We start from the raw sequence: 13804 nt of genomic DNA on the forward strand, positions 1-13804 counted from the left end.
AGTTTGTCTACAATTGTGGAAAAAATCATGTGTCTAATGTGTAAATTGTGACCGGGACGAGCGTGGAAAGAGAAAAATTTCAGGTGATTTCACACACGCTCTCACTCTAATGCAATTCCGCACTTTAAAACGATTTTTTTCGAAAAAGATCATGGTCATTGAACAGTGATTGATTAACAATGAAAACGAAAACAAGGAAATAATACACCAATAAAAAAGGCTTGTGTCTACATTTTAAAGTTTAAATGAAGTCTGTCGGTCAGGGGTGGCCAAGCCACGGCTCGCGAGCCTCATGCGGCTCTTTGGCTGGTTTCATGCGGCTCTTAAGGGGCTTTCACATGACAAACGTCAAAACGTTGGTGCTGGCGCTGCCATTCATTCCCTATGTAGCAAGCTCATAGACATAGAAAGCTAGACGCCTCATCCCCCCTTGCCGTTCATTGGGAGCGATGAAGTAACAAATGGAGCCGGGCTTCCTGAAAAACTGAGGGACTCAGCTGTTCTTATAGGTTGCGTACGAAAAGACCCCCCCCCCCGCCTCTGATTTGGCAATGCAAGCAGAATCCCTCCAAACGAGGCGTCTATCCTTCATGTCTATGGGCAGCTGACTTGGAAGCCGGGTTGAGTGACATGAAACTCGTATGTGCGTGAGTCAAGTTCGCTCTCAAAATGGCAGGGAAAAAATGCACAGGAAAACGAAAATATGAAGACGAAAACAGGACGTTTTCAACAGAGTGGGAGAGTTTACATTTTTTTGTTGAGCGTAATGGCAAGCCATTCTTCCTTATATGTCAGGTGTCATTAGCGCATTTCAAAGCATCAAATCTTCAGCGCCACTTCAGCTCACTCCATGCTAACATTGACTGTCCCCCCACACTATTGAACGCAGAATATCGGACATCAACACGGCTATTGAATCACAGTTGCACTCTGACCTTGAAGCATGTGAATATTTTAGTGTCTCATGTGAATATTTTAAAGCCTCAATTGGCAATATTTGCACGGTCTGTGTCAAACAATTGTGTGATCAAAGAAGAACTCCTTGATATTGTGCCATTAAAAGACAGAACCCGTGGCATAGATGTGAAAGAAACAATGATGGCTGCATTTGAGAAAGCAAATCTGCCCATACCGAAACTAACTGCAATAGCCACGGATGGAGATGTAACGCATTTTCCCACTCTGCTAAAAGCCAGCGGGCAAGTCACCAGCGCCACCCTGAATAAGCAAAGAGCCAGATATGCAACACTGGTTGAAAACCTGCAAAACATGTTTGTGACCCGGTTCCGTGATCTACAACTGAAAAGGCCACAGATTACGTTGCTCGTCGACCCATTTAATGCGGAGACGGACTGTTTGAAAGCCCCGCTAGTCACAGATGAGGCTGCGGCTGAGTTGGAGATGATTGATCTTAGTGAAACTGAAAGCTGCTTTTAGGGAAGGGACCATTGAGTTCTGGAAAAGTGTAGCAATGGAAAAATACCCCAATGTCAAACGGGCTGCGCTTAAGATACTGACAATGTTTGGGTCAACATACGTCTGCGAGTCTGTGTTTTCTATCCTGAGACATGTGAAATCAAAGCATCGATCCGTTCTGACTGACACCCATGTGAGAGAATTGCTTCGAGTGGCAACAACAGAATACAAGCCAGATTTGAAGAGGATTGTTCAAGACAAGGAATGCCAGAAGTCCCACTAAGCAACATGCTTAGTAAGAGAAAAACGCTACTAAACGTAAATTATTATATTTTGTTTGTGGACTTGGTTGAACTGAGAGTTTGTGTGTGAGACAGTGCACACAATGTTCATTGTTGAAAATGACTGGCCTGTGTGAACTGAGAGTTTGTGTGTGTGAGACAGCGCACACACAAACTAGGTGAATGTATGCCTGAGCAGTAGACCTTTATAAAGATGTGTTTTTTACGAGTTTTTTTCAGCCGTCCCATTCATTTTCAATGGGAAATTTATCGCAGGTTTTTGGGACACTTGTTGCGAAAAATTTGTGTTTTGGAAAGAAAAGTAATAGCACACTGATCCCGATAGAGCTGCATGTTTTGATATATAACTCACCCTACAGCTCTTCAAGCTGCAAGGCGAGTTAAGAGATGAAAACAGGGAGGAAGAAGAAAAAAAAAAGAAGAAGAAGAAAAAGAAACGCGCGTGATAACAATAGGGACTCGAGCCTCCAGTTTACAGCTTGCTGCTGTAGACTGGAGGCTCGGGCGTTGCCCTGTAGCCCCTAATAAGAAGAAGAAACACACAGGATAACAATAGGGGCTCGGGGCGTTGCCCGTAGCCCCTAATAAAAAATAAAATACGAAAATACAATGGAATGAAAAAGATAAAATATAAAGAGGTAAAAGGACAGATATGGACATTAGCTGGTAAGGTGTTATGTAACATTATAAAGAAAATATCTGTTTATGTATATATATAAGATGTGTAGATGCACTGTACAGAAGGTGGTGGTGTGCAGAGTAATAAATATTTATAAATATTAATAAATAAATGGGGTTGCGGGGGTTACATATTGCACAGGTATAGTGAGGTAGTGTTGTACATGTATTGTTATTCAGCAGTTTTGTTTAGCCATCAGTCTGACTGTGGCAGGAAAGAAGTTATTGAAAAAACGAGTTGCATGTGCAGTGATACTGTCTGCTCTGCTGTGTCTCAGGTTATACATGCAGCGTTTGTGTCTGAGCAGAGAGTGAGCTGGGTGGAGTGAGTCTCTAATGATTACCTCTGCTCTTCTCTGACAGTGCTGCACGTACATGGAGTCCAAGGTAGGGAGTTTTGTCCCTATAATCCTCTCTGGGGTCTTTATTACTCTTTGCAGAGCCTTCCTCTCTATCTGGGTGGTGTTTCCGTACCAGACAGTGATGCCTGCAGTGAGGATGCTCTCTATCAGTCCTCTGTAGGCCTGGGTGAGAGGGTGATAGTTCAGCCCAGCTTTCCTGAGCAGCCTGATGAAGTAAAGCCTTTGCTGGGCTTTTTTCACTATGGCTGTGGTGTTTAGAGTCCAGCTCAGGTCAGATGTAACCTGCAGTCCCAGCAATCTGTAGCTGTTGGCCCTCTCCACCTCAGCCCCTCTGATGAAGAGAGGCTGTGGAGGGGGAGGATTCTTCCTGAAGTCCAGAGTTAACTCCCTTGTCTTGTCTGTGTTGAGGATGAGGTCATTCTTCTCTACATAGATGAGGATGTTGTTTACCACAGTCCTGTATCCCAACCCGTCTCCCCCCTTGATGAGCCCCAGGATGGTGGTGTCATCCGCATATCTGATGATGATGGTGTTGTCCTGGATGGAGACACAGTCATGTGTGTACAAGGTGAAGAGTTTGGGGCTGAGGCAGCAGCCCTGTGGGGATCCTGTGCTGAGACACCCGTCTTCCCATCCTCACCACCTGTGGTCTTTCAGTCAGGAAATCCAAAATCCAATTGCAGGTGGGGGTTTGGACGCCGAGGTGTGTCAGCTTTCCGATCAGCTTGCCCGGCCGGATGGTGTTGAAGGCAGAACTGTAGTCTAGGAAGAGCATCCTGGCATATGTTCTGCTGCCTTCCTTCCGTGGAGGGCTACTGTTACCACGTCATCCACTGAATGGTTGGGGCGGTAGGCAAACTGGAGTGGGTCAACAGTGTTGTTGATGTGGGTGAGAACCAGTTTTTCTAGGCACTTCATGGTGACTGGTGTGAGTGCCACTGGCCCGAAGTTGTTTAGGGTGGGTGTGTCTGGTCTTTTGGGGACTGGTATAATAGTGGAGGACTTGAAAACACGGGAGACTACGGCCTGGGATAGTGAATGATTGAAGATGTCAGTGTACACACCAGCTAGTTCTTCTCCACAGGCCTTCAGTGCTCTGGGGTGCACTCCATTGGGTCCCACTGCCTTGTGAGTGTTCACCTTCTTCAGAGACTTCATGACCTGCGTGTGTGTCACAAAGTGCTGCGTGGGGGGGATATATACACACAACGATGCACTGCAATTCTGTGGGCAAATAAAATGGTCTTAGGCCCAATCCCAATTCTCCCCCTTAGACCTACCCCCTAAGTTTGCGCATTCATGTGAGGGGTAGTGGTGTCCCAATTCTACTTCTGAGCGAGGGCTAGGGCTAACGGCAAAGGCTACATAGCCCTAGAAATTAAGATTATCTGGGAGCTCACTCGAAACAAAGGGGTACAACGGATTTCCCATCATACCGGCGAGATGGCAGAACGGACGTCCAAGGAGTTGTACAAACGAAGGTAATTTGGCATTAATTATTGATTTTTAGAGTTATGACACTCATTTTTATTTTTTATTAGGTATTAATTTCTTATTCGATCAGCTTTTGTTTTGTCTTGTTCCGTTTATTCCATTGCTAATTATGTAGTCAACGAACGCTAAATGTTATGTACGTTAGATGTCGCTTCCGTTACATTATTATTATGTTTTTGTTTTTTTTTCCTCCCACACATATGTGGCAGGTTGCGCATCAGATGGGAAAGTTGCATGTTTTCAGCCACGGTTCACATTCACACACGTTTGATTTCATTCCGGTCCAAAGCACTTCTATTTACTGCCCCCAGTTTCCAACGCATGAGATGACACGGCTGATATGCTGCAGAATAGTTAACGAGAAGGAATTCCAAAAATAGTGGGAGTGAGTATAATTTGCTGTTCATTCACATTTTTGCATGTGTGTGTGTGTTCTTGTGGAGTGTTGCTTTCAGTATTGTGTGTTAACACAAGTGTGTTGGTTGTGATACAGGAAATTTGTGAAAATGACCTAGAAGATGGCCTGACAACAATCCTGATGGTAATACATTTAACATAAAATGCGTTGCATTGTTTTTGTGGTCAGGAATTTCAGTGACCTTAATAAAAACATAATTTGTACAACATGGCCATAGTATTTTGTGGATTGTAATTGCCAATAATATAATTATCAATATCTTTACTTCTTGTAGGAGATCGTTGAGCCCTCTGCAGCCAGCACACCAACACCAGACACCAGTCCAGGAGCCTTTGCAACACCAGAGAGCACACCAGAAGGATCAAGACCTACCAGTCCCCCACCCAAGGGAAGACGGGGATCAAATGCAATCTTGGACTTCCTCATGGAGGAGTCTAAGAAAGAACAAAGGCGACATGAGGACACTGAGGTTTCTGATCCTCTTTGAAAAATTCATTGATAAAATATAAATTCCTTCCAATGCTTTGTTATGACTGTGGCTAAATACAATGTTAATATTTTGAAATTATTTATTAACTGTTTTGTTATTTATGACTGTTTAAATGTAATACAGTTAATATTTTTAAAGGATTTGTGACAGTTTTTAATGTATTTATGGTTGTTTAAATATGGTGTTAATATTTTGAAATATTTGTTCTATGGATTTGTTTTATATTGTAATACAATAAATTGTAAAAAAATTCATATTTGTTGATGTTATTTTTCTATGTTTATTTGAAAAGGCTTGCACCCAGGCTTGCACTGATGTTTCTAGCTGTTACTCTTCATCAGATCTGCTGAGGAGCAACAGCTAGAGACACCATCACTATTGGTAAAAATAAATTCACTATAATGGAGCCCTTCAGTGTGCAAACCTTTTCCATTTTTTAGTAGAGAAATCTGCAGAATTTTGACAGATTGAGCAAGAAATTCGGCAACATCTGTCTTCTAACTGGATAAACTGCAATAATGCAGAAAGTTAAAACATTATGTGGTTTATTTGGCAACATTTATGTAAATAAGGAAGGGAAAAAACACCATTATCTCCAAAAAAGTTTATCTGGACATAAAAAAAAATATAAATCAGAATAAAATACAAATACAATACAAATGTACAGTAGCTACATTGGCCTGTTTAATGCACCAGTGTTTCTTAACATGTGCTGGTGTCCTGTACGTCAGTATCTCATGGGTTATCTGAAATTAGGGCAGCCAATTTGGTTCACATGGAGGCTGTGGGTCCAGGTCATCCCTCACCATATCTTCATCAGACGAAATGCACAGGATGCAATGACCTGAGGTGTGTTAGAATTATATTTTGATATTTGTCTTGACGTGTTATAATCAGTTGAGATTTTCTAGGTTGTATTTAGAAGCGTGAATATTAACATAATTTACATTCATATAATCAAATAAAGAATGAGGTCTTAGATAATGGGAGGGTCAAGAGCATCAACCCCGTTTAAGTTTACTTGCGTAGGGTTGATACATGTTGAGAAAGTAGCAATCAGCAGACTAGGACAGAGCAAGAAGGAAACATATAGCGATTCTGAGAGACAAAATAGAGAACAACGAGGAGCTGTTCTGTAGTGATAAAAGTTGCAAAGGAGGGAGTCACAGGATGAGCACGGTACAGAGCATGTGACGTCTATGTCAGGGAGGAAGAGGTAGGAAGGACTTTCTCTTCTTTCTAGGGCGCTGTCCCAGGGGATTGGAGGACCTGAGTGGCCAAGGGTTGGGATCGACCTGTCCACCAACGATGGGAGAATTAAGTCTAAACCACGACTCCTCCCTACCTGTAGCCAACCAATCATATTCATTTTGTTGAAACTGTCATAATGGTGTAAAACTACTGAAAATCATCCTTTTCTGGGACGTTGGCCAAGACTAACTGAACAGACAAGGTCCATGTGCATGTATTTCTATATTCCAATACATTTTTGGATAAATAGCTTAAATTGATAACAAGAAGTTGTATGGTGGTTTTTCTAGAAGAATTAACAAACACACTAACAGGTGCAAAGGCGGGCTTCACCTCTAGTGCTTGGAAGAGAGTAGACTTCCACCTTGTCTTCATCATTCCGAAAGCTCTCTCAATCATGCTACGTGCTCTGGACTGAAAGTGATTAAACTGCTGCTGGACTCGTCCATGGACAGGCTCCTTAAAAGGTGTGATCAGGCATACAGGGGTCTGGAGGCACGGATATCCACCGTCACCTAAAAGGATGTAACCTGGTGGAGGGTAACATCTTCCTCTGTAGAAATTGCTGTTTTTCATAACTCTGGTATCACGCACTGATCCTGGGTAGCCCACATAAATGTCAAGGAATCTACCACTGGAGTCACATATGGCTTGCATATTGATGGAATAGATGCCTTTGTAGTTCAGGTAGTCCAGGGAGTGTAGCTGTGGCGGTTTGATTCTGATGTGGCTACAGTCTATTGCCCCTACAACATTGTGAAATGCTGTGGTCCCAGACAAATTCACAAACCCCTCTCCCACAGCTTGAAGTTCCTCAGCCGTGGAAAAGAGATAACTACATTCAGTTTCTTCCATATATATTGTGCCACCCGGTGTATTACATGGTGAACCGTTGCTTTGGGGACATTGAATACACTACATACAACTCGATAAGACAGCCCGTGTGCCACCCAATAGGTGTAAATGAGAAGTTCAATTTCATTGCCCCAGCCATGGTCCTGCTCTCTGTGCAGAAGCTTCTGCAAACTGTTCATAGCTCTCCTGGTTAGCCTGAAGTCCTGCTTGAGCTCTTGGTCCACATCACACAATATCCTTAAGATTGGCACGTTTCATTGATCTCACATGGTTGGACAATCAGTCTGAAAAAATAAATAATTTTCACACCATTAGTGAACTGAGTTTTTACTGTATACCCTTGCCCAGTATGTAGTACACACACTGGCAGGGGAATAACAATAGAGTACAAGTTAAGAATTGCATGAATTGACATGGCACTGTTTTCATAATTATATCACCAAACTCACATAACTGATGTTTATAAGTTACTTTAACCCTGAAGTCTGTATATTTTTTTTGTATTTTCCTCTCGCATCATCTCCTTGTGTAATACTTATATGTAGAAAAAGTGATTACACACACACAGTCTGTGTTTGCAGTGAGGCAGAGAGACACAGTACAAAAATGAAGAAAAAATAATAAAATAAATAAGGTTCACAGACATGTTACCGTTAAGGTACCTTTACTGCTATGCTAACGTTAGCCGTTAAATACAATGAAACATACATTTTACGCACCATACACTAAGCCGACAGCGGTTGCAGGTTCCTCAGATACCGTCGTCTTCTCATACGTCTTCGTCTTGCTGCAGAAAGTCATAAATATATATGAAGGGCCAAAACAGATTCCGCAACAGCTGGTAGTGGCATCTTGGATGTTTGCTACTGTTGTCACCTCCACAAGCAAACAGCAATGCTTTGTGACGTAACGGCCCTTGGGCCGAGGGGAAAACATTCCCCTAGGAAATGAGACGGTCGGGAAGGGGTAGACTATGGGGAAGGGTTAAGGGGTAGGGCTAAGGGGGAGAATTGGAATTGGGTCTTAGTGTCGAAGTCAGATATTCCACATTTTCAGAACAGGACTTAGAGATGATCTTACAGTCAGTACACCAGGACTGTTTGACAAGTACGGCCATTCCTCCTTCGCCGGTCTTGCTGCTTTCCACTGCACATTGGTCCACTCTGAAGACAGTGTAGCTGTCTGGTGTTACTGCCTTGCCGGGTGTCCTCTCTGTCCCACCCAGGTTTCATGGAAACACAGTATGGAGCAGCTACGCTTGCAAGCAGTATGATCAAGAGGGGTAGCCTTCCGTTGGTAGCCAAGTGCTGGAGCCTTGGGTCAGTTCCTCCCCGTCTGCTGCACTTCCACTTTGGCCTGGGAGAGCTCCCTGTCGGGGGCCGGCCTTGCGTCGAGTCCACGTAGCATGTTAGCTCTGGGTATGACTCCAGCGTGTTTGGGTCAAAAAGTCCACGATGACTGCTCTCCCGTTCATGGATACTTTTAGGCGTGTGTGCCTCAACTCGGCACAAAAGAGTAAAAAGTAGGAGATAAGAAAAAAGATAAGAAAAATGATAAGTTGACTCCGAGAGCTCCGCGACGTTGCACTCCAGGAGTGCCATTTTGGACACACTTGCGCACACTTGCACAAGGATCTCTGATGGTCGGTTGTTCCAAACATCTTGGAGAACTAACCACACACTTGTGGGAGTAGGCTTCGTAAAATACTTCTGCGTCTTCATTTAATCCCAGACACACTTAATGATGTTGAGATCAGGAGTGTGTGGAGGCAATGCCATCACTTCCAGAACTTCTTGTTTTTCTTTCAATGAAGATAGTTCTTAATGACCTTGGCTGTATGCTTGGTGTTGTTGTCCTGCTGCAGAATAAATTTCGGGTCAATCATACGCCTCCCTGATGGCATTGCATGATGGATAATTATCTCTCAGCATTGAAGACAACATTAATACTGACCAAATCTTCCACTCTTTGCAGAAATGCTGCCCAGACTTGCAAGGATTCTCTACTATCTTTCGCTGTTGCCTGCAGACGCTCATTATTGTACTGTTCTCCAGCACTTCAGCGAACAAACTGCCTTCTGCTACTGCCAATTTATATAAAATTTTTACTTTTCAGTGATTGAAATTGAAATCTTGAAGTAAACGCTCGACAGTGTTCAGCTTTCAAAACAGAAGTATCGCAACAAGAGGGTTCAATTCTTCGCTTCATAGAGCGAAAAATCACGTGACTCCTCAAATGAAGCTTCATTATAAAATGTCGTAGGTTTTTTGAGACGACAGTTTTGCATATGTCATCGATTTACAAGGAGGGAGAGTGAGGTTTCAGGTAAGAGTAGTATAACAATAGATTAGCTTGCATATTTACATTGGCACATAGCCATTCACACATTATACATATTGACTTTCATACCTACATACATGCATGCCTACATATATACATATTAAGCACACACAAGCATCTTATACAACCATTGTCACCACAGTCCCTAGTTGCAAAAGCATTTCACTTTTGTTATTTTGTATTTAGTTTTTTGTATTTCTATCAATCACCCAAACGCATATATCTCAAACTTACAGTATTATATGAAGGCACACAGAAGCAACCACAGAAGCATATCATTATTTTATTGAAAGAATATAAATCAAGCATTTCAAAATGCACATACTGTAGATCCTTTATTGTTAAATAGTGCCTCACTGTTTCACAACACTGTTTCCTGTGAATCCTATGTATACTTTTATCCAGCAGATGCTTTGAAAGCGCACCATTTCACACAGAGCACTGCACTAGCTGAGACCTGTCAATCAGTTTAATATAGAACACATATAGCAGGTAGGGGCTCCCTACTTAATCTCTCCACTGTTTTTCAGGCCAAGGACACCCAAACTGTAGACCATAAAGATCTGGTATCACAAGTATCAATATTTCAGTATCAATCCGCACATCACTACTCGTTGGACAGGACAGGAGGTAGCAAAGTGTAAGTTGTCAACATATTTTGGCATTTGTTTGGAAAATGAATTGAACACGGTTACTGATATTTATTTAATACTTTGTACAAAAGCCTTTGCTAGAAATGAAGAAGCCTCCTGTCTGGAGAAAATAGTCACATGCATTGCTCACATGTGATTTTGGCCCATTCTTCCACATAAACAGTCTTTAAATCTTGAAGGTTCTGTGTGTTGGGACTCCATTCAAAATGGAGATAAGGCCCCATGGCTCCTTTTGTTCCCCAGAAAAAGAAGGCCTTTGGGCTCAACCTCCCAGCAGCCTTTACCTTTTCACACCTAGGTGTGAAACCTGTGTGTGACCCCCATTGGTCACAGTTTGGCCAAGACCTCTGAGGTCATCAAGCCAATAAAACGGAGAGATGGCCCTGTCTCTTTCTCTTACCACACTCTTCTCTCACTGCTCTGACTCTTCGCGAGGAGCTGGCTGCTCCTCGCTCCTACTGGACCTTGGTAGCGACGCAAGTGCTTACTAAAGAATTTAAGGACGGAGCCAACTACCATGACACAAAGTACGGAGCAGTGGAGCCACAAAGCAAAGCAAAGAACAACCATTCAACTCTTTAAGGAGAACCAAGGATCCTCTTCAATGGAACGGGAACTACACAGCCAGGACAGTTGTAGTTCATTCAACAAAGAGAACAACCATTGGACTTTGCAACCCAGCAACAGCAGGACCTGCAAATCAGGACACTAACCACCATCTTTTCTTCTGGGCCTAGTTAGCTTACCTGGTACATACCTTGACTAAGCATAGAAGACTTCAACCATGCCAATGTATGTAGTGATTGAAATCAATGAAATACTTGAGTTTTTTTGTTGTTGTCTATAGTCATTTAACCTGCAACTTGAATTTGTGACCTCAGTGGTGAACAAAGGACACACCTTCGTTCCCCTCCCGCTATATGACATGTGCTGGGCATTAGAGGCCATCTTGGAGACCAGTTGGTTGTAAGCCTCTTTGTCTCAGGACAAAGCAACCACCCTCCATCTTGTTTCACTGTCTGAGGTCACACCTCACACCTCATACAGACACATGGTCTCTTTCTCTCTCTCTCTCTCTCTCTCACACACACAGAGAGATACACTCCCACTAATATACACACATACACATATGTACATAGTGTATGTAGCTCACTTTAGTTTAATGTTTTGTTATTTCATTTTCTACATGTGTCCAATAAACTTTCTTTGAAACTTTGCTCATGTATTAATGTTGTATAAGAGTGAATATGCCAACCTCTATGCTGTAGAGCTCTTAAATCCTTCAGGTTTGCTACTATTAATAGGGTACCTTTGTTTGTGATGATTAAGTTAATTATTAAACGAGGTTCTGTGTTAATAGTTAGCATACCCACCTTTATGAGACTGATTTTGGTAAATTGGCTGTCTGGTGCCCCAAGCTTGATTTAATGCTAATTAAATCCTATTAATTTTTGTATAGTAATTATTAATATTTCAATATTAATATTTTGCTAATTTGATAGCCAATAACCCACCTTAGTGCACCGTAAATAGCGTAAAGAATGCAGTGTACAATCCTCAACATAAATGGTGCTTCCATGAGAGGCATCATGTTCTTCATATTCTTACTAGAATATATTTACACCACAGTTGTGCCAGAGCACAACACGTGGACCTCTTCCATGAATTTTGATTTTTAGTTCTTTCCATTGATTTTCAATTGGATTCAAGGTGATTGGCTGGACCATTTTAGCAGCTTTATTTTCTTTCTCTGAAAGCCAGTTACCATCATTCTGGTAGATGGCAGCAGATTTTGGAGAAAATTTTATGTCAATAGCACCTTTAGAAATATGCTTACTACTAAAGAATTGTGATGTGTTCAATACTACCCGCTGTATTTGTTCCTGTTTATGTACATGTGTGTGTGCCCTAGAGGCTCAACAATATAGATATAGAATAAAAGACAATGTTTAATACCAAAGAGAATACACTTTTTAAAATTTATTTTACTTATTATTTTCATTTTGTATGGAAGAGAGCAACTGTTTAAAGTTTTCAGAGTATAAATTACACATAATAATTGTGTGAAAGCAAAATGTTTTTGTTGCTAAGGCAATAACTGTAGCACCAACCTCAATGATCATTGTGTCCCTAATCTGTTTAAATATTAAGCATCAAGATATTTTTGTCAGGTGACAGACAGTAGAGAGGCTGGAGGGGATAGAGGAGGAGAGGTCAGAGGAGGTAGAGGGCGATAGGCAGTAGGAGGAGGTAGATGAAGGAGGTAAAGGCAAAGGAGAGGCCAAAGGAGATACAGAGCTGTAGAATTTTCTTGAAGACGTTTTGCCACTCATCCGAATAGCTTCTTCAGTTCTGAGAGACTAGTGGGAAGTTGAGGTTTAAACAGGCAAAAGAAAAGGATGACAGAGAACCTTCACTGACATGCTGGAGTAGATAGAGTAGGAGGAGATCGAGGAGGACAAGCTGAAGGAGCGGCTGGAAATTAACAACTGAGGTCAAATAATGATGGATACGTTAGTCTTAGTGTGATGATCTGAATAACAACCAGTTAAGACTAATCGGCTTGTTCAAATGTCAATAAATGACAACAGGGCACTCTTCAAAGTTGCCTCCTTGTCTTTCATTAGTTACTTTAACCTATAACATTTCAAAAGGCGTTTTTGTATCCTCCTTATATATTCAGATATGAATGAAACATGTAAATTACTGAATTGTTTGTCTCACTATGATCACTTGCTTGATTGATCTGCTCTACATGACGTGAAATAAAGTTTGCGAATGCAAAAACAAACAAACAAACAAACAAAAAAAAAAACATTTCCCACCCCATTTAAGTCAACCCCTATACTGTACACCCTTCTTGGAACATGGCAAGATATTATACGGGGTTTTCTGGTATAGGCCTATTCGGGTAGTGATTTCTCAGTCAGAGTAACAGGTTACAGTAGGCTCGGGTATTAAGAAAACGCTCACGAAACAAGACAGAGAATGCGTCATTTGCGAATGTACCTGTGAACAGTTAAAACTCAAAACTGGAAGGATAACTTTTACAAACCTAGAGAAGATTGTGAGATTAAAAACATGTCGAAAAAGCGAGTTACATATTTCGGAAGGCATTTCGATGAAGTAATAAAAACATTTGAGACAACGTACATGTTCGCTGAGGTGTGCTCCTCTTCTCGCTCAGTGGATGTTATTTTCTCCAGATAAGAAAACGGCTGCTGGCTGAACTGAACAATTCCGAGACCATTCCTCTCTCGATCAGTCGGTATTGTGCCGTGTTTCGTCCTTCAGTGATTAGCTTTCGATCCCGAAACGTCAAGTGTCCCAATGAACATAAAAACTTCCGTTCGATATTTTCAAACTAAAAGAATGAACGGATGTCTTAAAGCTGTCCAACTATCCAATAACACTCATAAGACGTTTTCATGAAAGCTGTTTTATGCTTGACCATGTAGCCAACAGGATCTCTGTAGACTAATACTATTTTTTTTTTTACTTTTATTGTTTGCACCGACAGACATACAGTCATTAAAAAAAGATCA

At 41.7% G+C, this 13804-nt stretch overlaps 1 protein-coding gene across 2 annotated transcripts in view; it reads right to left on the bottom strand.

Annotated features, from left to right (window-relative positions):
- Positions 1 to 13576, bottom strand: part of ripor1 (RHO family interacting cell polarization regulator 1) — a 108184-nt gene extending 94608 nt beyond the window's left edge. For both annotated transcript variants that reach the window (XM_047595684.1, XM_047595685.1), the window contains exon 1: positions 13413 to 13576. The gene's annotated coding sequence lies outside the window, so the exon portion shown is untranslated. The remainder of the gene's footprint in view (positions 1 to 13412) is intronic.
- Between the last annotated feature and the right edge of the window lie 228 nt (positions 13577 to 13804).

This window comes from Mugil cephalus, chromosome 10, assembly GCF_022458985.1.
Source record: "Mugil cephalus isolate CIBA_MC_2020 chromosome 10, CIBA_Mcephalus_1.1, whole genome shotgun sequence".
Classification (NCBI taxonomy): domain Eukaryota; kingdom Metazoa; phylum Chordata; class Actinopteri; order Mugiliformes; family Mugilidae; genus Mugil; species Mugil cephalus.